The following is a 15,226-nucleotide window of genomic DNA, read 5'->3' as shown; positions in this document are numbered from 1 at the left end:
AGTTCAAACTCGTTATTTGATTAAAATAGTTTGATTAACTTTTTTGCTGCTATCCACGTTCATAAACGTATCGAGGCTAACGGTAGCTACTGGTGCTATCTACGTTAATAAACGTAGCTAGGCTAACGGTAGCTACTGGTGCTAACTATGTTCATAAACGTAGCGAGGCTAACGGTAGCTACTGGTGCTAACTACGTTCATAAACGTAGCTAGGCTAACGGTAGCTACTGGTGCTATCTACGTTCATAAGCATATAGCTAGGCTAACCGTAGCTACTGGTGCTATCTACGTTCATAAGCGTATAGCTAGGCTAACGGTAGCTACTGGTGCTATCTACGTGTATGTTCTTAGACAACCGTTTACTCCATTATATGAACACGCCGTCCGTATGTTTACCTTTTAGCATTGCTCCGGTTGCTATGGACAACCTCCGTCCCCACCGGCTATGGGACCTTTAAATCCAGCTCCGTTGAGCCTCCAAAGGTTGGAGCGCTGTCCGCGGTGAGCGGCCTTGCATCCCGACGATCGTAAATCATTTGTGAGTTTGTGAGTTTGTGAGTATCTCATCGCTGAGCACATGTAGCTGGTTGTAATGAGTTACCAAACCTTTTCATGTCAGCCAAGGACCCCCAAATTGACACTAATTAGCCCTGCGGACCCCCATGTGAAGAGATATGCCAGGGACCCCCATGTGAAAGATATGCCAGGGACCCCCATGTGAAAGATGTGCCAGGGACCCCCATGTGAAAGATATGCTAGGGACCCCCATTTGAAGAGATATGCCAGGGACCCCCATTAGAAGAGATATGCCAGGGACCCCCATGTGAAAGATATGCCAGGGTCCCCCATTTGAAGAGATATGCCAGGGACCCCCATTAGAAGAGATATGCCAGGTACCCCCATGTGAAAGATATGCCAGGGTCCCCCATTTGAAGAGATATGCCAGGGACCCCCATTTGAAGAGATATGCCAGGGACCCCCATTTGAAGAGATATGCCAGGGACCCCCATTTGAAGAGATATGCCAGGGACCCCCATTTGAAGAGATATGCCAGGGACCCCCATTTGAAGAGATATGCCAGGGACCCCCAATTGAAGAGATATGCCAGGGACCCCCATTTGAAGAGATATGCCAGGGACCCCCATTAGAAAAGATATGCCAGGGACCCCCATTAGAAAAGATATGCCAGGGACCCCCATTTGAAGAGATATGCCAGGGACCCCCCATTTGAAGAGATATGTTAATTAATCAATGTTAATTTAACATGTGTAGACTCTCAGAGTTACAGACCAAGTACCAATGAAATGACGGTTTGAAACGATGTTTAAGAGCCGTCCGTACATGTATTTTTTGAATATATTACTGGGTAATTTGCATAATTAATGAGCTTGTCTATTTCCTTTGCCTTTCGATATCCCCGCCTCTCTGGTGTGACGTCCTGTCCCTCTGGTGACAACTTCCTGTTTGATGGAGGGACGGGCCGGTTTAGGGCTTACAGATCTGTTTTATGTCCCTGTGTGTGTGTGTGGGTCTGGAGATCTAATACCACGATGTGTGTGTGGGTCTATAGATCTAATAACATGTGTGTGGGTCTATAGATCTAATAACATGTGTGTGGGTCTATAGATCTAATAACATGACGTGTGTGTGGGTCTGTAGATCTAATACCACGATGTGTGTGGGTCTATAGATCTAATAACATGTGTGTGTGTCTGTAGATCTAATACCGTGATCTGTGGTTCTCAAGGTGTGGTCCGGGGACCCGCCAGGGTACCAAAGGGACCCTTAAAAGGCCCAAACCGCATTAATGTCATTAAACCCATTCTGACCTGAGATCAGATTCTAAAAATTCTAAAGAATTCTAAAAAAATTCTACATCCCGACAGTTTTCTGAAAAAGCTATGTTCCTATGTCAGTGGTTCTTCGATTTTTCAAAAATAGCAGATCTACAAGCTCTGCTATGAGCTTGTAGATCTGCTATTTTTCAATAGCTAAAGCATAACGTAATGCTAACACCAAAACTGGTTCCCACCCAAAATGGGTTAAAAACGTTCACTCTGAAAGAATGTTATATTCAGAGATTTGTGCCACATTTTACACTATTTAAAAAAAAATAGCAGATCTACAAAGCAAGTGGTTAAAATTGTTTTGTTTGTGAGCGGTTTGGGTCTTAAAGGTCCGTAACTCAGAGGGTTACAAATAGACCCTTTTTATTTAAAAAGGTCCATTTGGTTCCATTTCAACACTGTCGGGGTTAAACCAGCGCTGAGGATTTGAACAGTGTTGATTCAGTGATTGTAAAACTTTTTTTTTTTTCTTTTTTATTCCCTTGTGCATCTAAACGTTAAAATCCTTGGCGTTAGTTTAACTGACGGCTTCCATTTCAGGCCCCTGAGGGTCCATTTGGTTCCATGTGTTACACTCTCAGAGTCACAGACCCGTAAGGGTCCATTTGGTTCCACACAGTGTGACAGATGACCATATAAGGACACAATGTATTGTACAGAGAGACGCTTGCGTTTTGAACTGACTGTTAAATGAAAATAAAATAATAAAAATGAACATTAATAAATGAATGAAAGTCTGAACCTCCTGATGAACTGGTGGGGGGGGGGGTGCAGGGGGGGGGGTGTGGGGGTGGGGGAGTCGAAGAGCAGGCAATGAGGCATCACTGGTATAGCTGATCTACAAGCTCCCTCGTGACACGTTGTGAGCTTGCAGATCAGCTATTTATGCTGGTTAAAACAACATTATGAGTAGGCCTATACAGTAACTACTAAAGTAGGGCAATAGCAGAGCTTTTGAGTAGTGCGACCACTCCTATGCGGAGCTTTGTGATGTCTCTGGATGTGTTCAAGCACGGAAATAGCGTTTTCGCTATTTTGTTTTGCCCTCTCTTGTTTACTTGGAAAGTCCAACCTGGCAACCCGTGATTTTTTACATATACCCACAGTTGCTTGGAAAGGGCGTAGCAGGTGACTTGGCTGAGTGGCCAGTTTTATTTTTATTTTTATTTATGTGCAAAAGTGATGCGAGGTGAAGTAATGTGCAAACCAGTGTTGTTTTCGTCGACTAAAACTAAGACGAAAAATGTTCGTCGACTACCTTTTTTCACTGACAAAAACTAAATAAAAGCAAATCTATGATGACTAAAACTAAGACTAAATATACTGACAATTTCGTCAACAAATACAAACTAGACTAAAATGTTAGGAAGGGACTAGTGGACAAGAGATCCAGTTTTATGCTGGGTTGCATGCTGAAAATAGCAGATATACAATCTCACAACGTGTCGCGCTGCGACGCGTTGTGACGTGTATGTATGTATATTCACAAAGACACTGAATATGTTACTCGTACTGACTTACAGCATGATGAAATTGAAACTGTGGGTTGAATTAATTTTCAAAAATGCTAAATCAGTATTAGTTGGCAGACCGCCCGATCAGAAAGGGTTCTATGATATACTTGAGGGGTGCTTAGCTGGGGAGGATTGTGTAGAGAAAATCCTGATTGGCGACTACAATACGGATATGCTTCGTAAGGAAGCACCTGTGTTTAAGTCATTTAGTCGGTTCTGTGATCTGCATGGTGTCAGTCAGCTAATTACCCAACCCACAAGAGTGTGATTCTACTCAAACTGTCATTGATCTCATTCTGACCTCGGACAAATCCATAATCTCCAAGAAAGGGGTTATTGATCATTTTATGATTTTCTGTACCCGCAAAATACAAAAACTAAAGTTTGACTGTCACAAAACAGTCATATCTAGGGACCTCAAAACCTACTCTAGCGAGGCCTTTAACCTAGAACTGGAGAGTCTGGATTGGTCCGATGTGCTCAGGAGCTCACTAGTCGAAGAAGCATGGCTTGGCTTTAAAACCAAATTTACATCAGTACTAAACATCATGGCTCCTTTGAGAACCGTCAGGGTCAAAACCCGCTCGGAGCCATGGATGAATTCGGACATACTGGCTGCAATGAAAACCAGAGACAACAAATACTCTGAACTTCTTCAATGCAAGTCCAAGGTAGCCAAGTGCTTCGACAGTGATCTCCAAACCAAACTGTACATCCTAAAAACCCAATGTAACAAGCTAAGAAACGGTGTTATTGCCATGACCAAATCAGCAAAAAGTAACTTTATCAATGATAAAGCCTGGGAAATTAAAAACAATCCTTGGGAGCTTTGGAAGCTACTAAACAACCAACTAGGCTGTGGTCAGAAACTAAAAACCAGGTTTACTAACATAAACATCAAATTGAATAACACCCTGATAACATCACTGACAAGCTTGATGTAGCAAACCACTTAAACATCTTCTTTACAAACATTGCAACAATGCTGGTTAACAAACTGCCCTCCCACTCTGGGCGTTTTGGTGTAGTAGAGCACATCAAAGCCTTCTACAAAAACCTAGGTGTTTGTAAAGATGATTTTAAAATGGCAATGGTAACAACTGAGGAGGTACTTAAAAAACTGAGTGCCCTCCAACCCCACAAGGCCACTGGCCATGACAATATTCCCTCCAAATTTCTCAGAGACTCAGCCATTTCCATAGCTCCCGTCATCACCCACATAGTAAACCATCAAACAGGGACAGGTCCCCCAAGATTTTAAACTGGCCAAAGTAACCCCCCTGTACAAAAAACGGAGTAAATTAGAACCCGGCAACTACCGCCCTATTTCTATTCTAAGCTCCATCTCGAAAGTGATGGAAAAAATAGTCTATGAACAGGTTGAAAAGTATCTTGCCACTAATAAATTGCTGTACGAGTTCCAATCTGGTTTCAGAACATCCCACTCCACTGACACATGCCTCCTCTATTTGAGCGACCACATCAAACACGAGGTGGACGCTGGAAAATACTGCGGCATGGTCATGCTGGACCTCCAAAAGGCTTTTGACACCGTGAACCACTCCATACTGGTTAACAAGCTTAAAGCTATTGGTTTTGATAGCACATCAGTGAGCTGGATGCAATCCTACCTGGAGGGGAGAGAACAGATGGTGGAGGTGAACGGACCACTGTCCCCTCCCCTCCCAGTGAGCTGTGGCGTCCCACAAGGAAGCATACTAGGGCCTTTACTGTTCCTAATATATGTTAACGACATGACATCAGCTTGTGACTGCAACTTGTTCCTGTTCGCAGATGACTCAGCACTGCTGGTCTCGGACAGGAACAAACTGCAGGTTGAAAAGACCCTCAGCTCTGAACTCGGTAGAATCTGCACCTGGCTCGCTGATAACAAACTATCCTTACACCTGGGAAAAACTGAATCCATTCTCTTCGGATCAAATAGTAATCTCAGCAAGGCAGATGGCTTCTTGGTTAGAGTGGGTGACAATATTATCATACGAAAAGATCAAATTACCTACCTAGGTTCCATCCTGGAGGCCAATCTTTCCGGTGAGAAAATGGCCACCAACGTAATCAAAAAAGTAAATCAAAGAACAAGATTCCTTTACAGGATCTCCTCACTGGTCAGCAAAAACACCTTGAAGACCTTAACAGGAGCCCTCGTACAAGGTTTCTTTGACTATGCATCCACCTCTTGGTACCACAACACCTCAAAGGCCCTTAAAACAAGGCTCCAGACCTCCCAAAACAAACTGGTCAGGCTCCTACTTGGCCTCACCCCCCGAACCCACCTCACCCCTGCCCACTTTGACAGGCTGGGATGGCTTAGGGTCGACGACAGAGTACAGCATCTTGCAATGGGTCTGGTCCACAAGATTCGTTACACCACCAAGATACCCATGTACCTGTCTAAATACTTCCTTAATGTAAACGAAGTCCACACCCTCAACACCAGAGGGAGTGCAACAAACCATGTACAACCCAGATTCGGCACAAACAAGGGACTAAATTATTTTCGCTCTTATGCCACCAAAATGTGGAACGCCCTACCAACAGTCATTAAGACATGTGAATCCCTTGACTCCTTCAAAACCGCTCTCAAAGCGCACCTATGGATGGCTGCAATTCGAAACTGGCCTCTGTAAAATCTGAATCCCCCACACCCCCCCCACCCCCATTTCCCCTCACTGTATATGTATCTTTTCCCTTTTTGCTTCCTATATGATGAATTCCTGTTCTGTTCTTTAGCTACATAGAAATGTCTATTTGTATGTCTCTAAATGTTTTGATGAATTGAACAATGTGGACCCTGTTGTAAACAAGTGTAATGCTTAATTGGGTCGTCCACTCACAGTTAACAGTCTTTGTATCGAGTTTGTGCTTGAAATGTACTGTAAATTCTGCAAACTGTTAATAAATATTTCAATCAATCAATCAATCAATCAGATTGTATATCTGCTATTTTCAGCATGCAACCAAAGTGTAAAATCAGTCATTACAACGACATCAAGGCCTGTCAAAACACATTTTAGTCGACTAAATCAACTGTAGATTTAGTCGACTAAAATCGTATGACATTTAGTCGACTAAAACTAGACTAAACACTAGAACATTCCAGGTGACTAAAATGTGACTAAAACTAAGTGAAAACTATTCAAGAGACTATGACTAAAACTAAAATAGAAGCACGAAAATAGCGTTTTCGCTATTTTGTTTTGCCCTCTCTTGTTTACTTGGAAAGTCCAACCTGGCAACCCGTGATTTTTTACATATACCCACAGTTGCTTGGAAAGGGCGTAGCAGGTGACTTGGCTGAGTGGCCAGTTTTATTTTTATTTTAATTCATGTGCAAAAGTGATGCGAGTGAAGTAATGTGCAAACCATAAGTGCCAACATGTCAGTAAGGATACATTAATAAGTACAGTGGTAAATGCAGATTATATGAGCAGACTAAGATTTAGTTGGTGAAATTGTCAATACATTTAATGTAGGCTATTGACAATTTCACCAACGAATAAAAACTAGACTAGAAAATGTCAGGAAAGAGACTAGCCGTCTGGCGAGTTGGGAGACGGGTTCGATCCCAGCTCAGCACCAAACACTACATTAGGTTGTGTGCAGATGTCACTCTGAAAATTGCCGCTGTGAGTGTAGCGGTCCCCGCCGAAAGAAGGTCAAGACTTGAACTGATGGTAGTGAATTTATTAAGTCCATAAACCAACGTAAGAACTGACAAGAAAATAAAGAACAAAAAACAAAATACTCTGTTAGTATTACACATAATCATTCAGAAATTAGAATACCTGTAAACACATTACAATTAATTGACTTTAACATCACCATGCACTTATTATAATGAACTAGTTTTTCCTTTTTAACAGCTGTTTTTAACTCAAAGTAAAGAAATGCTTCCTTTTAACCCTTTTTAAGTATAATATAATGACAAGAAATAAAGACCCTTTTTATCCAAAATGTAAAAAATGCAGTGATAACAATCCTTCCTTTGCATGTAATTATAACCTTTCATTTACAACACACTTTACAGAAAGAGTAGCAAACCAAACTTTAGTTTATAGTTCATTATCCTTGTAGCACCGTGAGCCTTTGCTGCAGAAATACATACGTCTTTCATTCCATAAACTGAACAGGTTGTTAACAAATCAAAAGTGTACTTTATCAATAGTCCTTTAGTACAACAAACGTGTTGTACTGTATGTTGCAAACACAGTTCAAGTGTACAAACCTTATGCCTCTTCGGGGGGTGCTAAAACAAACATTGAAAGTATCAATGGCAAACAGAAAAAATGCGCGGTTTTCTTTGTAGCAACAGAAAAACACACGTCTCCTCTCTCTCTTGTCTGGTTATTATGTAATAGACTTCCTCTTTCCGGTGCGCAGGTAGCTATGTCCCACAAAACTCCCTTCAAAATAAAAGCATTTGGCTCAAATAACAAAATCAAAGGAAAACGACTTTTTTCACAATAAGATCATGAAAACAATGTCTGTTCACCCAGAATATAGAAAAGTTCAGTAGAAAACGTGTTTGGGTTCTTTACACTCCCACCAAAATTATGAATGTTTTCAAAGGTAAAACCATGAATAATTTTCACCAAGTAACCATAGTGTCCTTTCACCGTACCGAGCTTAAACCTTTGCATTGGAAATCCAACACAGTAAGTCCATCCAAAGGTTCACCTTTCTTCAGTCTCTTATCTCCTATTGAGATTGCTACTGGTGAGTGCCTTCTGTCTGGCGATGTGCAGATGCTCACATTTCCAGTTGATATATAGAACTGCTCTTATTGTATACCGGGTCCGTTCTGGGGAAAGTACCAAGTGGAGGTTGAGCTGTGCTAGACTTCTTGTGGATCAGGTAGCTGGGCTTGAGGGTGAGTGATTGTTGGCCATCGGGATTGTTCATGTAGTCGCCGCCAGGGAGTGGTCTTCCTCCCACCTTGAGGATACCACCTGTGTCTAGAGAGACATCGTCGTGGTGCATTTTGTTGCAATGTGGTACCTGCTTTCCTTTGTTGACTTGTAGTTTAATTACTTTCTCATATGCTTGGCTTTGTAGATCTTTGACTTTTAACTTTTCAGTATTTTCTTGTTTACTCACTAGTTCTGTGATCTCTGTTTTCCTTATCAGAGCCCTTTTAACTTCTGAGTCTCTGATGGACAGATCTGGAATTATATTTTGTGGGGTAAGTATTTCTTCTTTACAGTGGAATGTAGGACCAGTGCACATCCGTGGACTGTGACTGAGACTGACTTCAGCAAGCCCTTTATTTTCAGGTAGATGTGGCCATTGTTTGGCTGCTGGAGGAATCTCACAATGTCCCCGTTTCCTTTTCCCTATGCGATCCTTGATTGTGCACAGGACACTGACATCCTCTTGTGTCTTGACATCTCCTTTGGTATTCTTAAAGTCTGACTCTCTGGCACTCATTACATCTATAGCTGTAAGGTCCTTTACCATTACTCTGTGACACAGACTGGAAGCTGCATCATCACGATCACTGTATGGGGTTGAGCAGCCCACGATGCTCCATCCCACATCTGTTTTAATGGCAAAGGGTTCATTGTCTTTTCCTGATAACACCTGTCGGGGGACTAGCGTTCTGGGACAGTTGTATCCAATTAAGAGTCCTACATCACAGCTAAGGAGAGGTGGCATCTCATCTGTGATTTCCGTTAAGTGAGGCCATCGCTTAGCAGTGTCATGGGTGGGTATATGATCACGTTTTACAGGAATACAGTCTTTAGTATATGAAGGGGGAAGGTCAATGTACACAGATGAAGTGTAGCCCCTCACACGGAGACCATATACTATATCACATTCCATGGTCGTGTTCTCTAGCATAGTGGTAAGTTTCAGTTTTACAGGGCGAGTATCTGCTTGTAACTTGCTGCTTACGTTTTTGTCAATGAAAGTGCTGTCACTTTGAGTGTCTAATAATGCGTAGACTAACTGTTCATTCAGTGGGTTTTTAACAGAGGACACCCACACAGGGACTATCATGGAAGTGCTGCGTGACTCACCCACTCTGGTGACATTGAGTGCCATGGCTGCCGTGTTCTCATTTGAAGCACTTGAAGATGCTGTTGCAGTTTCTTTATTTTCACTTCTGTAGTTTTCATCATGGAGACAGGTAGGGTGTCTTCCCTTGCACACCTCACAAGTGTGGCGGTGTCTACATTGCCTTGCGCTGTGACCTGGGTTTACACATCCATAACACAGCCCATTGTCCCTCACGTACCTCCGTCGATCATCAAGGGACCTTTCCATGAATTCTGCGCAGTTGTGGAGTTGATGATTGTTGTCTTTGCACCAAGTACAGGGGAAGGGGGGTCTTGGGTTTACATTGCTAGGTATTTGTTCATCCTCACTCTTCATTGCAGTTTGGGTGTGGAATACATGAGCCTTGTTTCCTTCCATGTCCTTTATATGGGGCCAGTCACATGATTGAAGAACATGTAGGGAGGTTACAGGGTTGCATGCTATTTCAGCTTCTCTTGAAACAAATGTAGAGAAATCTTTAAAGGTGGGAAAATCTTTACCTTCCATGAGAGCTGCTGAGACATGGCGATTCCATCCTTCTGCGACCCATTCAGGAACCTTCCGTAGAAGCTTTTGGTTCTCTTCACAGTCGCTTAATATCTCTAGGCCCTTCACATGAGGCATGGCCTGCAGGCAGGCGTTCAAGAAGTCGGCAAATGTTCTTAACCCTTCAACATCTTTGGACTGTATTTTTGGCCATCTGGCTAGCTTATCTCTGAAAGCTCTTTGGACAACAAATGGCTGTCCGTAGCGTTGGTTTAGCTTATGCCATGCATCTCTGTATGCCTCATCATCATTCCGATAAAATATACCTTCAAGGCATTGGTGAGCAGGGCCAGTGACATATTTCTTTAGGTAATAAAGCTTATCAGCTGCAGAAATAGCTTTTCGGTCTATGAGTGAGATGAATGATGCTTTCCATTCAACGAAGAGGATTGGGTCTCCACTAAACACTGTGGGCTCTGGTATTGGTAGTCTGTTTGTAGCTATGCTGTCTTGGACTGCTTGGGCTAAATAGTAAATGTCAGTAGGGGACGATGAGATACCAATGACAGGCAATGAAGTGACAGTGGGGGGTGTTCCGTTTTGTGCAAGGGGGGTAGAAAATACCTGACTGTTGTTGCTCTGTTGTATGGGCAGTCTATCCATTTCCTGCGTCACTTCTCTGTCATAGACTTCCAGTTTGGCACGAGAGGCTTCAATGTCTCTTTCTGCCTGTAGACGCTCCAGTTGAGACCGTTGCATCTCTAATTCCTTCTTATGTTGATCCTCCAACATTCTTATTTTTTCCTTTTGCTTCCTTTCTTCCTCCATTAATTTGTATTTAGCCTCCATGGCTGCCAGTTCTGCAGCTGCTTCAGCTCTTTTGACCGACATGGATTCTGGGTGGGACAGGCAGGAACCTGACAGGGAGGCAGTACCATATATGGAGTAGGCGTACTTGGGGGTAAGTAGTTGATGGAGAGCTTGTTTTTCACGCTGTGCATCAAAATCCCCATTTACTTCCGTTATCCGTTCAAAGATGATTTTCATAATGTCTCTGGTTACAGCTTCACATGCATCTATTTTGCACCTTAGATCAGTGGATGGAGTGACCTGTGCTCTGATCTCATCATATTCTCTCATGAGCTCTTCCTTTCCTTTTTCAAGCAGGTCTGCCAATGTAATCAAATCTTTTTCTGGCATATCAATTTTCAAATTTTCTCTGGATGTTCTTATTAGCATTTTCCATTGTTCATAGATGCCAAGCAGTCTATTCTCCCTTTTGCTCACCTCCTCCTGTTGATAGGCAAGCATTTTCTCTGTGGGGGCTTTAAGACGTTCTGAACGCCGCAGTGGTATTGTCGGCACATCAGTATCATTCAATTTAAATTGAAGCTCAGCAAGTTGTTTCTCAATTGTGTCCTTCAATTCTTGCCTTGACATATCTTCATGATGTCCACTAGCTAGTAAGCCTCTGTTCTCTTCTATTTCCATTTGTAGCCTTTTTATTTGTTCCGTTATGTCATCCATCTTGCTTACTAGCTTCCTTGACCAACACTCAGCTTTTGCAACTCACTGTCTTGTGTGCCGTTCCATCTTTGATTCCTTAGGCAGCGTGTTGCAGCAGGTGGAGGTTAAGTTCTTACTGTAGCGGTCCCCGCCGAAAGAAGGTCAAGACTTGAACTGATGGTAGTGAATTTATTAAGTCCATAAACCAACGTAAGAACTGACAAGAAAATAAAGAACAAAAAACAAAATACTCTGTTAGTATTACACATAATCATTCAGAAATTAGAATACCTGTAAACACATTACAATTAATTGACTTTAACATCACCATGCACTTATTATAATGAACTAGTTTTTCCTTTTTAACAGCTGTTTTTAACTCAAAGTAAAGAAATGCTTCCTTTTAACCCTTTTTAAGTATAATATAATGACAAGAAATAAAGACCCTTTTTATCCAAAATGTAAAAAATGCAGTGATAACAATCCTTCCTTTGCATGTAATTATAACCTTTCATTTACAACACACTTTACAGAAAGAGTAGCAAACCAAACTTTAGTTTATAGTTCATTATCCTTGTAGCACCGTGAGCCTTTGCTGCAGAAATACATACGTCTTTCATTCCATAAACTGAACAGGTTGTTAACAAATCAAAAGTGTACTTTATCAATAGTCCTTTAGTACAACAAACGTGTTGTACTGTATGTTGCAAACACAGTTCAAGTGTACAAACCTTATGCCTCTTCGGGGGGTGCTAAAACAAACATTGAAAGTATCAATGGCAAACAGAAAAAATGCGCGGTTTTCTTTGTAGCAACAGAAAAACACACGTCTCCTCTCTCTCTTGTCTGGTTATTATGTAATAGACTTCCTCTTTCCGGTGCGCAGGTAGCTATGTCCCACAAAACTCCCTTCAAAATAAAAGCATTTGGCTCAAATAACAAAATCAAAGGAAAACGACTTTTTTCACAATAAGATCATGAAAACAATGTCTGTTCACCCAGAATATAGAAAAGTTCAGTAGAAAACGTGTTTGGGTTCTTTACAGTGAGCTTGTAGATCTGATATTTTCGGCACACCGCCAAGTATAGATTTGATTGATTGGTTGATTGATTGAAATATTTATTAACAGTTTGCAGAATTACAGTACATTTCAAGCACAAACTCAATACAGAGACTGTTAACTGTGAGTGGACGACCCAATTAAGCATACAACAGGGTCCACATTGTTCAATTCATCAAAACATTTAGAGACATACAAATAGATAGATGGGCATTAAGACGCCATCATGGCCTGCCGAAAGACATTTTAGTCGTCTAAATCAACTGTACATTTAATCTCAACCCAAAGATAAAAGTTAAGGTTAGGATTAGGCTAAATGTAGTGAGGTTATAAGGTTATAGCTTTAGGCTCAGTTTAGTGAAAATATTCGAGATTTGAGAAGAGGATTCAGGATTGTATAGAAACCAGCGATCTGTTGTATTTTTATTCTTCTTTTCTTTAATAAATCAGTGCTTTTGAACACCCTTTAAACGTCTGTGTGTGGGTTTATAATTTATCGTGATCATTAGTGAGGACCAATTATATGAAGATGAAGCTGAAAAGTGGTGAAGTGGTCCTTTAAATCCTCCTAGCAGACCTTGTATTGAACTGTAGTTTCCTGTGATTTTTATGCAAACTGTTAATAAAGTAATGAATCAATCAATCAATCACCCATATTACTTTTATTGATGTTTTTATTTGATTCTACCGTTATCACCATTATCCATATTTCTGCAGAAGTTCACTAATTATTTATTCATGTTCTTTCTCAGCTGATTGGTCCTTTGGCCTGAAAGACGTTGTTAAAGATTCCTTAATCAGACCAGTGTGTGTCCAGTGGAAAACTGGAAACCTCGTATGAATCTGATCTCAGGTCAGAATGGGTTATAATCAGACCAGTGTGTGTCCAGTGGAAACCTCGTATGAATCTGATCTCAGGTCAGAATGGGTTATAATCAGACCAGTGTGTGTCCAGTGGAAACCTCGTATGAATCTGATGTCAGGTTAGAATGGGTTAATAATAATAATAATAATAATAGACAACTTCCATGCGGTCATTCCACAATTCATTCCAGGACATTTGGCGTCATCTAGTGGACATGTAGTAGGAGTGCACCTTTTCATTGACAGCTGCTACAGTAAGTGACCGTCACAGGATCTTAATTGTCTCAAAGCTTAATATGTATTACAATCAATAGAGCACTTTATGTAGACTTATTACACGGCTTGATAAAGCAGTACGTCTATTTGATCAACTCACTTCCTTTTTTTGTTGTGTTTTGGGTCAATCTATTAATTAATTTGTGTTAGTTATCCATGCAACTATAATATCATATAATATAATTTAAGCGGGGCAATATTTGGCTAGGTGGTCAAATGTGATTGATTGATTGATTGATAGTTTGCAGAATTACAGTACATTTCAAAGTACAACTCGATACAAATAATGTTCTGTGACACCATAAAGCATGTGTTTAGGGTCCACCATTTTCAATTCATCAAATCATTTAGAGATGTACGAATATACACTTCTGTAGCCACTATGTCTAGCTTTATGTATCTATAAATGTATTGCCATGCTTATTGTTCTTGCTTTACTGTAAATCACTCATTACATTTACATTTAGTTTGACTCTGTTCCACAGAATGATATTGTGAAAATAGCTGATCTACAAGCTCATGTATAGCAAAGCGAAAATGAAAACACTTCATGTGGCATATTTATAATAATGATGCTTTTCGAATATTCCTGAGACTCCCAAGATGGACCAGTGCAGGTGAAATGTTTGTGACCAGTAATGTACCTTTACTGTACCAGTAATGTACCTTTAATGTACCAGTAATCTACCTTTAATGTACCAGTAATGTACCTTTAATGTACCAGTAATGTACCTTTCATGTACCAGTAATGTACCTTTCATGTACCAGTAATGTACCTTTCATGCTGTACTGAGGAATGTTATGTTTAGATGTGTAGACTATGAGGGAATCAAACAATGTAATTATGGCCTTTGTAGACTATGTAGCCTCTGTAGACCCACTTCTACAACATTGCTTTTATTTGATCTTTTATTTTTTTGTTATTCATGTCCTCACTGTATTGCATTACTGCTTGTTTTCTTTTTATGTCGTTGCCTTGCTTTTCTTTTTTATTCTCCACTGTTCTGTACAGCACTTTGAGCTGCATTTCATGTCATGATAGGTGCTATACAAATAAAGTTTTATTATTATTATTATTATTAAAAGGGATCACACAGAGTGATACAGTATTTTCCTCATGTTTCTGGAAACACTGGAGGGAGGCAATGTTTATATGTTTTTAATTGACAAGGACTGCCTGGAGTGAAAATAGCCTGATACATAGCAGTGTTGTTTTCGTCGACTAAAACTAAGATGAAAAATGTTCATCGACTACCTTTTTCCACTGAAGAAAACTAAATGGAAACTAAATTAAAACTATGCTATGGTGACTAAAACTAAGACTAAATATTTCGTCAACAAATAAAAACTAGACTAAAATGTTAGGAAGGGACTATAGTGGACAAGAGATCCAGTACAAGTCATTTTACACTTGGTTGCATGCTGAAAATAGCTGATCTACAAGATCACAACGCGTCGCGTGTAAAATCACTCATTACGACGGCATCAAGACCCGCCAAAATACATTTTAGTCGACTGAATCAAAACTGTAGATTTAGTCGGCTAAAATCTCAAGACATTTAGTCTAAAACTAGACTTTTGATTGATTGATTGATTGATTGAAATATTTATT

Source organism: Protomyctophum parallelum (assembly GCF_964188405.1).
Source record: "Protomyctophum parallelum genome assembly, chromosome: 11".
NCBI classification, from domain to species: domain Eukaryota; kingdom Metazoa; phylum Chordata; class Actinopteri; order Myctophiformes; family Myctophidae; genus Protomyctophum; species Protomyctophum parallelum.
This window is presented reverse-complemented; position numbering follows the sequence as displayed.